Source organism: Cupressus sempervirens, chromosome 4, assembly GCF_028749045.1.
Source record: "Cupressus sempervirens isolate cs-2001-9-10 chromosome 4, ASM2874904v1, whole genome shotgun sequence".
In the NCBI taxonomy this organism is placed as follows: domain Eukaryota; kingdom Viridiplantae; phylum Streptophyta; class Pinopsida; order Cupressales; family Cupressaceae; genus Cupressus; species Cupressus sempervirens.
Genome location: NC_143121.1, coordinates 566,639,548 through 566,657,094, shown reverse-complemented (window position 1 = coordinate 566,657,094; position 17,547 = coordinate 566,639,548).

Sequence of the window (17,547 nt, the reverse complement as noted above, 5' to 3'; positions counted from 1 at the left end):
CTCTAGGAAAGAGAGATAAGTGATACCTTGAGTAGGATGGTATTGAAAATTTAGAATTATATGCATTTTGGTAGACAAGTAGTCATTGTGTGGGGAATTGTAAATCACAAAAGAGACAAAGGACATGAAGCTTGTTTTTTGTTAACAAAGAATGTGGAGACTGAGAATGAGTATCTTTTTATTAGGGACCCATAAAATTTAAAAGAAATTTTGTAGTTTGATCTTACTACAATCTCCTTAGAAGCATAATTTTAAAATACTACAAAAGGTAGAAAGGTGTTGCTTGCACGGGGACTATAACTGGAAGAGGCAGGTCGAGAAACTAAAAAAAGAATATATTGAATTATATACTATGTATACCTACTAGATAATTCATTTCTTAATATCTATAGGGTCCCTTAGTGAATAGTAGGCATAGTCATGTTCGTGCACCACCATCCATTCCTTATCTCTAGGTGGACAACCAACAACCACACATTCTTTCTTTGGACTTGCCCTCTCCCCCCATGCATTCATGTTGCAACTGTGGAGTAGGGGAACCTTCTAATACTTGTAATATTGACAACGGCCCATAATTAGCATTAACACTACAATTCAATTGTAAAAGTTAATAACAGTCCAAAAATTTGAAGAGGAAGCTACCAAGCCACTCAACTTAGGTAACTCACATTAAAACAAGGTATAGCAGAATGTTGAAAAAGAATGCCCAAACAAAAAAGAGAATTAAGGCCTGAAAGTATTGCAGGAGAAGTGCCCATGATGTGAAGGAGTCTTGTTAGGCTAGAGGAGAATAAAAATCTTGTGATCATGCCTTTTGAAAAGAATATTGAAAATGAAGCATGTGGGAGTTGTTAAGAAGACTTGAAACTATCATTTTTACCTTAACACCACATAATTTGTGGCCTTGCCTTTGACTATTTGAATCTCATGGCATAGAAAGCCATGAGAAAAAGGAATATTTCAAATAATTTTGATTTCAAAATGTAGTGAATGGAAGTAGAAAGGCAGCATAGTGAAACAAGGAACCTGCTGCATATAAAAGGAAAAAGTTTAATGTAGGCTAGGAGCAAGCAAACTGCAACATGAAAAGAAAACTCCCACACCCTACATTATAGAGGCATCTAATATGTTCAATGGAAATAGAATTTTCATAATTGTCCAATGGCAAAGGTATAAGTCTGCATCATACAAAGGAATATGTGAGCTCGATGAAGATGTTTGAAGCCACATGGAGCCCAAACATTTCAAACTAGCACCGACTAGAGCAAATCCAAAGTGGCAGTAGGAAGCCACAACTTGTGAGGGAGGAACTGATGGGGCAATCAATGCTAGATTAGGCCATAGAATGGAAGGAAGACCCCATCAAAGGAAGTGTTGGAAGCTCCATGGTATGAGGGAGAAGTTTTGCAGGAGAAAATAAGAAGAGATTAATCCCACATTGAGCAAGCTGTGAGAATTTTAAATCTATAAATACTAAAGCACACCCCCTACTTTTTATCTTAAGATAGGTGGCTTTTTTAAAAGGCAAGTCATGTGGAGGGGCCCACTATGGATGGCCAGCTAGGAGCACAGAGTCAAAATTTTGACTGAAGAAGCAAAGAAGAGTTGCCAAGAAATATTGCAGGAATCTAGTGGTCGCTATGTCGCCACTAAAAAATGAGAGGTTTTTTGGCAAGTGACATGGTGACCTACCAAAAAACCTTTAAATTAGGCGAGGAAATTGTGGGTCTTGTTTAGCACATTTGGCAGGGACATGGTAGCATTAGAAAATAGGAAGGTGACAAGTGGTAGCACATAGTGATGGATTGATGAACCAAGGTGCTGACATGGCAATCTAAGATCAAAGAGGCATAGGATGGTGACATGTGGTGGATCTGATGATGGTTGCCATGTTGCCAAAGAAAAGTTGCACGAAATTTACCCATGCAACATGGCAACTAGACATTTGGCAATGACGTGGTGAAATATAGGACCAATGAGATGATGCCATGTGTCATCTAAGTTGCAAAGTTTGTATGACAAAGCATCAATCATCCAATCACATGATGACACGTGTCACTAGAAGTCAACAAGTTTGACCCATATGGAATCTATGAGGGAAAATTCAAATAATTTTAGAAAATATTTTAAAAAAATTCTCCCTTGGTTAAATGTGCAAGTTTTTAAATGCATTTGGATTTTTTTTATAGTCCAAACTTTAGAAAAGGTAAAAATTTTGCAATAATAATGTGCAAGGCCATAACAAGAGCCTGAAACTTTGAATGGCTACCAAAGGGGCAATTTTTGTCTAAAATAGGCACTTCAATATACAGTTGGAACTGGGAAGAAATTAACTTTCTAAATATGAAGTCAAATTTTGGACAACTATTCACAAGTTTGATCTATAAGTAGATTTGTAATTTCTGGGCCATTCTTAGCAGAATGGTAGAATTCATCATTGATCATAAAATTCGTTAGAAGGTAGATATGAAAGCTTGTTTAAGCTTGGATGTCAAAAAAACACTTTTGAAAATATTATCTTGCCTCTAGAGGCCATTTAACTAATTTTTGCCTTTGCCTTGATTTGATATCTGGCATCAAAAGCAGTTATTGTGCCATCAAATATTTGAGATATCTTTATGCTTTTGAGAGCCAAAATGGAAGAGGATTTGATTTACTAGTTGCAAAGAGAGATTAGAGAGATTCTTTTCACTGTTAGGAGATGTTTTCCAACTGGACACTTGTCAGATGTGCAACAGATTCGAGAATTCACTCTCCTTTATATCATTCCCTTTCTCACCTTTTGTAGAGGTTCTAGTTTTTCAGTGTGAAATCGGTTGGTGCCAATTTTGGAGAGAAAAATATTGACTGCTGTAGCACCATTTGGGTTTCCATTTTTTGATATGTCTTAATAACTGTGATATCATTTCATTTAGCAATTTCTCTTGTATTGAGCAACACTAAGTTTTATGCAGATAGTTCTTGTTTGTTAGGTAATTTTTGAATCAGTTCTATACATATTTCATGTATTTTTTTTCAAAGAGAATGAACAAAGCAAAGCAAAGAGTTTACATTCATTTTGGATATTGTCTCCTATTCATGAGTTTTTAATTTCTTCTAATTTGTGAACCAAGAGCATGAATTAGGTTGCATTTTGTTTAAAAATGCATGTGGTTGAAATTTCTTACTTGTGAAAAAAAGGATCACATAATTGCTTGATATTTATCATAGGGTTTGCAAACTTTATGATGGGATAATTTGAGTATGAGATTCATTTTGATGTAGATGTCTATGCACAAGGTGAATGATAGATCAAGGATTATGATGTAGTAGTTATGTCAAAGGTTTCCATAAGATGTATGGTTGTAATTCATGTAATTTCCCAATAGATAAGGCACTGATTAGCTGTAGGATCATTCTATTGTGTTGCTCATACCTAGGTCTTGTTGTTATCAGCATATTAAATAACTTTTCCCTTTATATTGAAAGTTATTCAAAGTCTAACCCTCACTCAGGTTATGAATTACATTTTCTTACATTTAGCTACTATAGATCTATGTTATTGCATGAGTCATCAGGAGAAATAAGGGTTAAATCTACTATTAATAGATTCAAGAATATGTTTAGCACTGGTACCTTATAATTTGAATCTAATGTCCACTCACCTAGGTTTTGTAGAGCCTGAAGTAGAAGAAGGGTCTAGCCTTATAATTGGTTGTATGTCTGAAAGGATGTGTTAAGGATGGGAGTTAGCTACCAGGGTAATTTGAAACCTATAGTGTTTCAAAACACCAACAAAATGGTGACTCTACTGAGGAAATAACATGGCAATACACCTTGTCAAAAGGAAAAGAATCTCTGGTGTTAATTGAATACTTACAGTCCTATTTCTTAGTATGGTTTTGCCCATCTGAGTCACCAACAAAATGGTGACTCAGCTGGGGACTGTATTGAATCCAAATGGTAGACAAACCTTGAGAATTTGAAATAAGGAGATTCAATACAATGGTAGAAGTGCATAAAAAGGTTTTAGTAGTAAGTTCTCTAATGTTATTTCTAGTTTCTTGCTCTGAATCATGCACCCTAGTAAGGTTTTATCGATTTTCACCAATAGGTTTGAGGTTGAGATTAAATATGTATTTAAGAGTGTTTATCTTCACTCTATTCAACCAAATTTTTTTTTTGACAATGCTGTTGTAAAATCAGAGTCAAGAATGAACATAAGTTTGTGTTCCCTTTTTGAGTTTATAAATCTAGAAGAGTGGGTTGATCGTTTGCATTTCTCCTACATGTGAAGGTTTGGTTCAGATTTTTCAAGTGACAAATTATATTTTATTTCTCACAAAGTGTGAGTGGCAACTCTAAAATCTCTGTTCCAATTTGTTACTAGTTGATTCCATTGCAAAATTTTGATGGACTTTCAGTTATACAGGAAGATCTGAAGCTTTTGATAGTCTCTTGAAAAGGAAATCTAAATTCTTGATAAGTTTTGAAGTATTGTTTGCAATCTATTGTTATGAGAAATAAAAGTGAAAAAAGTAAATCACAACAGTGATTTGTTCATCTTCTTGCAAGGAGGTGGCAGCTCTACAAGGTTTTTATCAATAGTGTGAAGGATTTTCATTATGCGCCTATGTCAGATCAGCAGATCAAAATCTTGTATCAACAGTTGAGGCATTTTGGTTTTCATGTTTTCTTTTCATGGAAGTCAAATGTTAAAAACATGGTTGCCTCTATCCTGTGATTTTCAACACTAAAAGAAAGAGGTATACATTTTATTTTAAGATGTAGTTAGATTTTAGATCTGAGATTAGTTTTCCAAGTTCTAAAAGTTTAGAGACTATGGCTAACAATATTTTTATGTTAAATAAACGATCTATAAAAGGATTGTTAATGTTATAAACATTGAAGTATGAAGTACTCAAGGTTTAAATGTTGAACAATGTTATTTAAGGCTTAAATCAATAATTAGAAAGATGCTTTTTCATTGTAGACCCAAGGAATCTTCCTTGCCTAGTGTTTTCCTTAATATTCTAGTGCTTGATTCAGTCAATTGGCTAGCATCTATAAGATTACAAAGAATTTTGCAAGTTGAAAGATTCATTGAAGAGATCGAAAGTGGTAATTATAGAGTTCATGTTATATCTTCTAATGATAATGAGTGTGCTAAAAGTCAAGCTAGTAATAAATATAATGAATCCATAGAGAAAGATAATTTGTCATCCAAATGTGAAGAGAAGGATTCAAATGCAAATGAATTAGGTAATTGCAATCAGAATAAGGAATATGGATATGAAAGTGAAGATAAACTTGGTTACAGTAAATATAAAGTTGAGGAATTATGTAATAGTAGTATAGGCAATTATTGCCATGATAAGAATGAATATTATAATGATGCTAATTTTCTAGATTTTTATACTAATGATCTTGCTGTTGTAAGTTCTTCATGTTATCTGAATGATAATCACAACCAAGAGAATATTTGTGAGGCAGTCTTCTTGAGCCCTAATGAAATTTCAATTTTTTTGGCTCATGATTTTGAAAATCATATAAGTGTTTCTAAGGATTTTCATATTTTCCCTCATAATACTTTCTCATTTAGTCAAATCAATTCCCTAAAGTTTGATGTGGAACTTTTAGAGAATTAGAATTCAAACAATCTTTGTTAGACTTTGGAGGTGTGTATCACAATACCTCAAATTCTTTTGCACATTATGATTTATTGGATGTGGAGGATGTTAGAGAAGGGAAGTTTGATACTGTTTCAGATTCTTCTCATGTTGATTTTGCTGAAATCTATTTTGATGTTTCATGTGATGAAGAGGAAAACAATGAAAGTTGTCAATCAGATTATGAATTTTCTTTATGTGTTGATAAATCTTGTAAAGATAAGTTCAAGATTCATTATGGCATTCAGTGAGATGAAGAAAATGATTGTGATCAACATAGTTTAGATCAACACTTTTAGAATAAGTTTTCACGATTGGTGACTAATTAGTTTTTTGAGTGTGAAGAGGTTTTAGCAAAAGATAAATTTGATTTAATGAATGGTATGACTACAAATAGGGAGGGATCAGATTTTATGTACTCTTCACATCTAATTACACAATATGAGTTGCAAAGTTTTGACATATGCAACTTATTGAACAAAGTAGAATATGAATCATTCATGTTTCTAGTTAAAGGTGCCCATGAGTCAGTTAGTGATGATCAGTTTTAGTTAGATATCAGTAGTTATGATCACACTAATTAATATTTTCATAGTGAGCAAGATGAAGAAAGTATGTGTAGTTTTTATATGCATTATGAAAATGATGATGATAGTTTTGTTTTTCCCAATGAAGTGATTGAAGGTGTTGATGTGTTGGGTGAAACAAAGGAGAATAATATTTTTAGCTTACCTTAAGAAGATTTAAATTATAATTAGGTATATGATAGAGGAAAAACATTTTAAAAACTTTTTGGTGGCTTGGGGCCATTGTTTGTACATAGTAGGAGTAGTTGTTTCTTGCTTTCAATAAAGCTATTCAAGAGAGAAGTTTTTGTTGTCAAGTGTATGGTCTTCTTCTTACAAAAATATGAATCCTTGTCATGCCCACAAGGTCCATGCATCCCTAGAAAGAGCCACTATTAGGACTCAAAATTGAAGCTCAAATTTTGAGTACCATTGAGAAATCAAGCCCTATAAGTGCTTTTTGATGCATGTATATTTAGTTGGGCTTGTGAGGCCTAAGAGGTGTTTAATGTTTCTAACACCTTGAATTTAGTATATCCACTCATCTCGTGATGATAAATTTCCATTCCAAGTCATTCCTTGAAGTCTCATTTTGAGCAATGTCCAGTTTTGCATTTTTGCTTGTGTTAAATAGCAACATGAGGCTATGTTTGCAATTGCATTTATCACACCTAGTAATGTTTCATGACTCACCACTTTGGGAGTGTTTAGTGTCCATAACAAAGAGCCTATATTTCATATTTTGAGTTTTTTCAAATCCATTTGACTAGGTTTTGAATCCCTCAAAGTTGGTCATTTATTGTTTTCATACTGATGTGAATTGTTTAGAATTCTTGGAGGCCTTGTTTGACTTGTTATAAATTTGACCCAATTGACTGAAATTATGAAATTCCTTTTGCATTGAATTTTGGAGGTCAGCAATTTTTTGTGTTTCAATTTTTAGCTTATGATGAATCTGTTTGATCGGTTTTCAAACGTGATTCCAAATGTAACTTGTAATCTTTTATTGGTGTCAAGAAGTGCAGTTTTGTCAACACCCCAATTCGTGATGTCATATCTTGAAATTTGTGATAGGTGAGATCAAATGGATTGTACCACTATGTTCTCTAAAAATATTTTAACTGTGCCAATTTTCAAATCTTGACAAATTTGTTTGCACACTTTCCTAGGTCCATTCCATTTGCAAAAAATGTTTTTCTGCCATTGTTTCCAAGATACAAATTTTGAGTAGCCTACTTTGACTACTCACCAAATGCATCTTATTATTCATAATGATCCCTAATCCTAGATTTATGTTGTCCTCATTATAGTGAACCAATGCCCCAATTTTCATTTCCCCAAGTGTCATTTTATCCTATTATCAAAGCCAAATCCGAATTTGATTTATTACTTTCTAACATGTTTTCTTGCAGACAGTTCTGAGATGGCAACTTTGGTAGTTAATATCTTTTGATTGAGAATTTGACATGAGACAAGATTTGAGATGAGCATGCAGAATAGAGAATCAATATGTTCAATTCCAGAGCTCGATCAGGTGTTTGGATCAATTTTTAAGGCCAGTCAAAGGACCTCTTGGCATGATGTTGGTAGTTTGTAGGAAAGGTTGACAATTAGTTTTAAGTGATATGACAGTGATTGGATTTTGATCAAATAAATGTTAGGTGACTAATGGATCAATTTGATAGTTCAAGTGTTTGAAAACAATTTTTTTTTACGCAGACCCACTTTGGGGCCTGACTAATCCTATCATATTGGTAAGGTGATAAAATAAGGTGGAGAGATTTAGTATGTTAAAGGATAAACCTTATTATATGCCCTAAGTACACTCTAATTCATAATGGAAGAAAACTCAAAGGTTTTGTTGATCTCGATGACTGCTGGGAGTTATGGCATCCAGTTTTTGTATGGGTCAACACTAAATTTGAATGGTTGATGATTGTGACCAAGGGAGGATACTATAGTTTGGAGCCACCACTTGTCTAGGAAAAAGGGATAAGTGATACCTTGAGCAGGATGGTATTGAAAATTTAGAATTATATGCATTTTGGTAGACAAGTAATCATTGTATGAGGCATTGTAAATCACAAAAGAGACAAAGGACATGAAGCTTGTTTCTTGTTAACAAAGAATGTGGAGATTGAGAATGAGTACCTTTTTATTAGGGACCCAAAAAATTTAAAATAAATTTCATAGTTTGATCTAACTAAAATCTTCCTCAAAGCCTAATTTTAAAATACTACAAAAAGAAGAAAGATGCTGCTTGCACGGGGACTGCATCTTGAAGAGGTGGGCTGAGTAACTAGAAAAAGAATATATTGAATTAAATATACTACAAATACCTACTAGATAATTTAGTGCTCAATATCTACAGGGTCCCCTGGTGAATAGTAGGCATAGTCATGTTTATGAGCCACTATCCATTCTTTATCTCTAGCTGGACAACTGACAACTAGACATTCTTTTTCTGGACTTTTCGTCTCCTCGCATGCATTCATGTTATGACTGTGGAGCAAGGGAACCTTCTAATCCTTGTAATATTGGTAGTGACCCATCATTAGCATTAACCTTCCAATTCAATTATAAAAGTCAATATCAGTCCAAAAATTTGAAGAGGAAGCTGCCAAGCCACTCAACGTAGGCAGCTCACATTAAAACAAGACATAGCAAAATGTTGAAAATGAACGTCCATGCCAAAAAGAGAATGAAGGCATGGAAATATTTTAAGAGAAGTGCCAACAATGTAGAGGAGTCTTGCTAGGCTGGAGGAGAATAAAAAATTTGTGATCATGCCTTTTGAAAAGAATATTGACAATGAAGCATGTGGGAGTTGTTAAGAAAACTTGAAACCATCATTTTACCTTAACACCACATAATTTGTGGCTTTGCATTTGACTATTTGTAACCTGTGGCAAAGCAGACCATGAGCAAAAGGAATCTTTTAAATAATTTTGATTTTAACATTTAGTGAATGTAAGTAAACAAGTGGCATAGTGAAACAAGGAAGCACTGCATATAAAAGGCCAAAGCTTTATGTAGGCTAGGAGCAAGCAAACCACAACATTAAAAGAAAACTCCCACACCCTATGTTATAGAGGCATTTGATATGTTTAGCAGCAATAGACATTTTATAATTGTCTAGTGGCAAAGGTATAAGTATACATCATATAGAGGAACATGTGAGTTGGATGAAGATGTTTGAAACCATAGGGAGACCAAATGTTTCAAACCCAATGCCGAGTAGAGAAAATCCAAAACAGCAATAGGAAGCCATAGCTTGTGAGGGAGGAACTGATGGGGCAGTCAACACTAGAATAGGCCATAGAATGGAAGGAAGATCACATCAAAGGAAGTGTTGGAAGCTACATGGTATGAGGGAGAAGTTTTGCATGAGAAAATGAGAAGACATTGATTCCACATTGAGCAAGCTATGAGAAAGGAAATCATATGGAGGGGCCCACCATGGATGGCCAGATAGGAGCACAGAGTCAAAATTTTGACTAATAGAGAAAAGGAGAGTTGTTGGGAAATATTGCCAAAATTCAATGGTCATTATGTTGCCATCAAAAAATGAGAGGTTTTTCGGCAAGCGACGTCATGGTGACCTACTGGAAAACCTTAAAATTTGGTGAGGTAATTATGGGTCCTATTCAACACATTTGGTAGGGACATGGTATTGTTGGTAAATAGGAAGGTGACAAGTGGTAGCACGTAGTGATGGATTGTTGAATTGAGGTCCTAACATGGCAATCTAAGATCAAAGAGGCATAGGATGGTGACACGTGGCAGATTCGATGGTGATCACCATGTCTCCAAAGCAAAGTTTCATGAAAGTTACCCATGCAACATGGTGACCAGACAACTAGTGATGATGTGGTAAAATAAAAGACCAATAAGATGATGCCACATGACATCCAAGTGGTAAGGGTTGTATGAAAAAGTGATAGACAACCAACCACATAATGACATGTGTCATCAATGGTCAACTAAGTTTGACCCAAATGGAATTTGTGAGGGAAAATTCAAACAATTTTAGAAAATATTTTTAAAAAAATTCTCCCTTGGCTAAACATACAAGTTTTTAAATGCATTTGGATTTTATTCTATAGTCCAAACTTTAGAAAAGGTAAAATTTTTGCAATAATAATGTGCAAGGCCATAACAGGAGCCTAAAAATTTGAATGGCTATTAGAGGGGTAATTTTTTTTCTAAAATACGCACTTCAATATACTGTTGGAACTGGGAGGAAATGAAATTTCCAAATATGAAGTTATATTTTGCTCAACTATTCACCGGTTGGATCTAAAAGCATATTTGTAATTTTTAGGGCATTCGCGGCAGAATGGAATAATTTGTCATTGATCATCAAAATTGGTTAGAAGGAAGATATGAATTCTTGTTGAAACCTAAATGTGGAAAATTTTTTTTTGAAAAGACTATCTTGCCTCTAGAGGCCATTTAACTATTTTTTTCCTTTGCCTTGATTTGAGATTTGGCATCAAAAGCGGCTATTATTCCATCAAGTATTTGAGATATCTTTATGCTTTTGAGAGTCAAAATGGTAGAGGATTTGATTTACTAGTTGCAGAGAGAGATTAAAGAGATTCTTTTCACTATTAGGAGATGTTTTCCAAGTGGACACAATCAAATGCACAAGAGAATTGAGAATTCACTCTCCTCTATATCATTCTCTTTCTCACTTTTTGTAGAGGTTCCAGTTTTTTAGTGTGAAACCAATTGGTTCCAATTTTGGAGAGAAAAAGATTGACCAGTATGATACCATTTGGGTTTCTAGTTTTTGATATGTCTTCATAACTATGATACCATTTCCTTCAATAATTTCTCTTGTATTGAGCAACACCAAGTTTTATGCAAATAGTTCTTATTTTTTAGGTGATTTGTGAATTAGTTCTATACATCTTTCATATATTTGTTTTCAAAGAAAATGAATAAAGCAAAGAAAATTGTTTACATTCATTCTAGATCTTGTCTCTTTTTCATGAGTTTGTAATTTCTTCTAATTTGTGAACCAAGAGCATGAATTATGTTGCATTTTGTTTTAAAAATGCATGTGGTTGAAATGTCTTGCTTGTGGAACAAAGGGCCATGTAATTGCTTGATATTTATCATAGGGTTTGCAGACTTTATGATGGGATAATTTGAGTATGAGATTCATTTTGATGTAGATGTCTATTCACAAGGTGAAAGATAGATCAGTGATCTTGATGTAGGAGTTATGCCAAATATTTCCATAAAATGTATGGTTGTAATTGATGTAATTGCCCAATAGATAAGGCACCGATGAGTTGCAGGATCATTTAGTCTTGTTGCTCATACCTAGGTCTTGCTTTTATCAACATATTAAATCATTTTTTCCTTTATGTTGAAAGTTATTTGAAGTCTAACCCTCACTCATCTTATGAATTATATTGTCTTGCATTTAACTACTATAGATCTATGTTATTGCATGAGTCATTAGGAGAAATAAGGGTTAAATCTACTATTAATAGATTCAAGAATATGTTTAGCACTGGTACCTTATAATTTGAATCTAAGGTCTACCTACCTAGGTTATGCATAGCCTGAAGTAGAAGAAGGGTATGGCCTTATAGTTGGCCTGATGTCTAAAAGGATGCATTAAGGATGGGAGTTAGTTGCCCCTATATGTGCTTTGTTCTCATTAGGGTAATTTGAAGCCTATAGCATTTCAAAACACCAACACTCCTAACATGGTCCATCCTCTAAGAAGGAATATGTATATTAGTACACCATCTTGTGGGCATAATTCCCACTGGGGTTTTCCCTTTGATGAAGGGTTTCCCTAGTTAAAATATCCAGTGTAATTTTCTATGTGCATCTTGTTATGGATATTGTTTAATTTGGTTGAATGGATAAGATTTTTTAAGGTCGATAAATGTTTTAATTATGGATAACTAATTTATGCCCCCTCTCAATTATCTTGGTGGACTATTGTTTCTAACAAGTTTTGCATGTATGATTTGATTAATTTGTTTTTGCAACATTATATAAAAAAAAATTATATAAAATTTCATTTCTACTACTAATAAGTTGAGAGCGAAGTTTCATATAGCCACCAGAGCCAAGTTTGTGTTGGCCAACCTTTTGTACTCTCACTTCCGTAGATTTTGATGTGTCTTATAGTCTATGAAAAGTTTTAAACATGTTAGACTATATATTTATAAAGATCACTAATTAGTGCATGATTACATTCTACTTAATACTATCATGACATACCTTCTTTTTTTGTCTTTTGGTTCAATTCCTTTATCCTACAACCTTTTCTCTTTTTCATCTTCTATTATTTCATTTCATTCCATCAGTGGAATCATGGAAGGATGCTTGTACTTTGGGTTAACCTTTAGAGCCCTTCTATATTGGTCTTGCATAGTCTTTATATGTTTGGATTCTCTTTTAAAAAGTAGGGCCCTATCAAAAATGTTTTTTTCCAAAGAGGTCCTCAAAGGATGCAATGAGCTAATTTTTTAATTTAGGACCCTATTCATTCCATCTTTTTTGAAAAAACAAAATTGTTAGATCAATAACTTTAATATAGTATAATAAATGAAAGAAAAGAAAAATATTGTAGAAATGATATGAACTATGTATCTTTTACATATGGTGGGTCCAAATAGCTTCAATTTCATTTCAAAAAGAGTATCATAGAAAACATCATGGGATTATCAATTCAAAAAAAGTTATGCATAAGTAAACTATAATTACACTAAAAATAATAATAATTTTAAAGCACCTAGAAGCTTTGGTAATTTTAACAAAAGCATAGTTTTCTTGTTCAATAAGAATTAACTTATATTGGTGATGGATAAGAATTAACTTATAAGTTATAGTTTTCTTATTGACTAAGAAAAATAGGTTTTACAAGGATCCTAAAACCCAAAAGTTTTTACATAAAAGTGGGCAACATAATATAAATAAAATCTCGGAGCTAGTAGAACAACCTACATAAGCCCATAACAAAAGATATGCCAACAACTAGAAAGGAAAATCCAACAAACCCAATAGAAAAAAGGACACGACAAGAAATAAAACGCTTATTGTACAATCTGCATATCAAGTTCCTACATGGTTGTAGCCACTTCATAGGCTCTTTGGATCCCCATAGTCACAAGCTCATGGCCCTTGGTCACATCCATTTCCTAGCCCCCCACCTTCCCTCCCTTCACCCCAGGGGAATAAAATGGAGATCTTGGTTAAACACAATGGTGAGGAGGTAATTAAAGAAAGGAGGAGGACATGGAGACACTTCAATGCTAAAACTAAAAAGATGGGGATCATCAGAGAGATAATGAATCCTCAAATCCTCGAAGATAAGGATGGAAATGTTCATTTGGAGGATCTCATCAACCTGTCTTTGGTTGCTTTCTCAAACAATGCAAGGGAGCTAGGGCTCAACCTACTCAATAATGCCAAAAATAATATTATAGACAACTTTTTCTCAATTAAATGATTGTTCCATGAGATTGAAGAGGTTAAGGAGAAAAAGGGCCAGACAAAAGGCCAAAGGAAGAGTACTGACTAAGGTATTTTGGCTGACCAAGAGGACTATATTTCTAAGGTCAAGAAAAGGATGCAAAGGATGGAAATTTTTAATCAAAATCTTGCCAACCAGATGATCACGACTCTAAACACTCTCAATGAGAACATCATCAGCCTGGGTGAGTCACTGAAAACTGTAGGCATTGGTGGGGAAAAGGACAAAAGGGTCACTGATGACTACAAGCTGATCGAGGAGGAAATGGATGTGACCAAGGGCCATGAGCTTGTGACTATGGGGATCCAAAGTGCCTATGAAGTGGCTACAACCATGTAGGAACTTGATATGCAGATTGTATAATAAGGGTTTTATTTCTTGTCGTCTCCTTTTTTCTATTTGGTTTGTTGGCTTTTCCTTTCTAGTTGTTGGCATATCTTTTGTTATGGGCTTATGTAGGTTTTTCTACTAGCTCCGAGATTTTATTTATATTATGTTGCCCACTTTTATGTAAAAACTTTTGGGTGTTAGGATCCTTGTGAAATCTATTTTTCTTAGTCAAAAACAAATTTCTATGAATAAATCACTCCATCCTTCTTGAAATTGATTGTACCTCAAGATACATTTCATTGATCATCATCTTCATCCATGTCATCATCACCATCACCATCATTGTACTTCTCACTTTGATCATCATTGACACCACCACCATCTTCATCACCACCATCATCATATTCATCACCATTATCATGACCATCATCACCTTGATCATCACCATCTTCATCATCACCATCATCATCAGCATCACAAGAATCATCATCATCATCTTCTTCTTAATCATTATGTAATAGTCATTCATTATCATCATTTACTTCATCTTCTAATTCTTCAATATCTTGTTCTTCCATCACATTATACTTTACCAACGTTCCTCTTGGATCATGTTTAACAACAAACAACCAACCCAATTTATGTGGAATGCCAAAGGAAAACATTTTCTCACATTGGCTTGGAAGAACATAGGGCTCATCTCCAACTGGCTCAAATGACCTTTTATTAATCATTGTAAATCCACTATCATGTTCAATAACAATCCTATCAAGATCATTTTCAATTAGCCATAGCCTATACCACTTGATGACAAATAGAACTAATTTGAATGAATTAAAGTCACTCTTAAGCATATCATCCAAAATGCCATAGTATATATTTTCAGATTATTGAGGATATATATGTCATTTCTAGATAAAATATTGGTGACCTTGAAGACTGCACTTATCTCAGAATCATAGGTTTTCTTCATTTTGTATAAATTTTTTATGCAAAATTTATAGGCATGGTAGTACATAACTTTGTGTTATTTGATTTGTAATTAGTCAAACATGTCAAGATTATTTGCATTTATTTGAGAGTTGATATTAAACTTATGGGTCATAATTAGTAATCTTATATGTACCTTTCTATCTCTTAAGCCATATGTTAGATCAAGTACCATTGGCTAACATTAAGATCTCCATTACAATGAGATTCTTTAATCAATAATGCACCACCATCCTATGTTAATGAGTGATCATTTTCTTGAGACTATTGAATCCATACCATCATCCAATCAAAGATTGTTTTTAATATACAAATATAGTGCATCCCACTAATGCCCAACTATAAAGAAAACAATTAGACTAGTTAGAAACAAATTATATTGGTGATGGATAAGAATTAATTAGCTACAATAAAATTTTATAATTATCTCTCATTTTCCTCAATATACCTTTCCTCATCAAGTACCCCCCTTTGAATCTATTATGGAGTTAGGATCCGAAATGTAATCTACATAAATCTTTGATGCAAACTTGGGAAGATATTCATTTATGTACACCATTGTCTAATATACCATATATCCCTCTATCATAGAATCCTTAGGATGTGCTCTTTATCAAACCAAGCCCTTCATAAATTTCAAGTGCCTCTCAATAATCCACATTTTCCTAGTTTGTACAAGTCCACACAATTCAATCTCCTCAACTTGATCTATGAGGTAGTGTTCTTGAGCATTGAAAAGAGTTGAAGGTAGACACTTTTGCATTTCACACATAAGCTATGAAATTTTTCTCTTCTAATAGTTTATATCTTTATATTAATTTCTTTAGATGATAACCACCTAAAATATATTTGACATGAAAGAACATATAAACAAGGTTTTAGATAAAATATATAATAAATTACATAAAAAGTAAAGAAAGTCATAAATATAATATATGTACAAAAAATCTAAGTGTAAGAATTTGCCTAAGGGAAAAATTCACCCAAGAACTAAGAACTCAAACACAAGCACACAGTAGACCAAAGTAGACAGAGTATGATCAAAATAACAATGTATTCAATAACTGGTTCATCAAAGTACACTAGGAGTGCTTGAATATAAAGGCCTTAGGAGAGCTTCTAGAATGCATAGAAGTTAGCATCATGATGTGTCATACAATCAAGCACATGTCCACCAGATATGGGTTATCCTCCATTAAGCATAGAAGTAAGTGCAGTGATGAGAGGATAAGCCTACAAGGGTGTGACATGCAAAACAGTGTTGTAGACACCATGTGCTTAAATAGAGTTGCATACTCCTGTGTTATCTACATGACAACTCAAAAGGTGTGCAAACTCCTAAGTGTCTCACAAATAAAAATAATAAAATAATAAAAAATAATTAAATAATGCATTAACCTAAGTAAACTTAAGTAAGTGTAATAAGTAAATACTTATTTACAGCAACACCCCCTCTTAAGTGCAACTTAGGGGAGGGCCCTTAAGCTTATGAACTAGGATGAAGATGCATAATGGATCTCGACTATTAGGCCATATTAGGTACCCATGTACATAATGAAGTGAAAATCTCCCATAAAGTGGGGAAAGAGGGAAAACCTCATGGGAAAAACCCTCCCCCAAAAAGAGAGATTAATATGGATGCATCGAGGGATGGAGTAATCAAGACCCCCCCATTACGACATACATCCAGTATATACAAAAGAGAATAAGAGAAGGAAGAGAGACATAATAGGCTCCCCCCCCAAAAGAAGAATTCCAACAAGTGAAAGCCACTCCGATGAAGAAGCTAGTCCAAGAATGCAGAATGATGTTCCTCCCCTTAGGAAGAAACAAAGGAAAAGGTACAGTCTTGAAGATGTATGGTGGCCCTGAAACCTACTGAAGTATCCTTGTACTGATGCTAAAGTTCACCCCTTCCAACTATGCTGAAAAGAATGAAGGCAGATCTGTCAAGGATGTCTACTGAACCTGTTCCACTGAACCATCTATCTCCTCTACTGACAAAGAAACCTCCACTAATTGCTATTCATAAGGATCCACAATCATGCCAACCTATACAAATTGATCATGTAGAGAATGGACATGAGGTTCAGAGTGAGCCCTCATAACAACTATATAAGAATCATTATCAATGAGAAGATGTAAGTCCTCAAGTTTGTCTTCCAAGTCAAGTGAAGCTAGAGTTAGAAGATGAGATGTACCATGCTGAGATGGACCTTTCACTGTGGAAATATAAGCTCATGGACTAGACTGATGTGATCTGTCACTGCAACTGTCAATAGAACCCCACGTGTGTGAACCTATTGAAGCACTATCACTAGTGTTACTCTAAGTTTCCACTATGTATGATGTGTGGAGAGGAGTAGAGGACAAGCTGGGAGAACTTTCCTGAAAGTGAACATCCTTCTCCAGAAAAGTCTTGTGTGTCTCTAGATCCATTAGTCTATAAGCCTTCACATTGTCTTCATAGCCAATAAAGGTACAAGGCCTAGATGTCAGTGCCTTG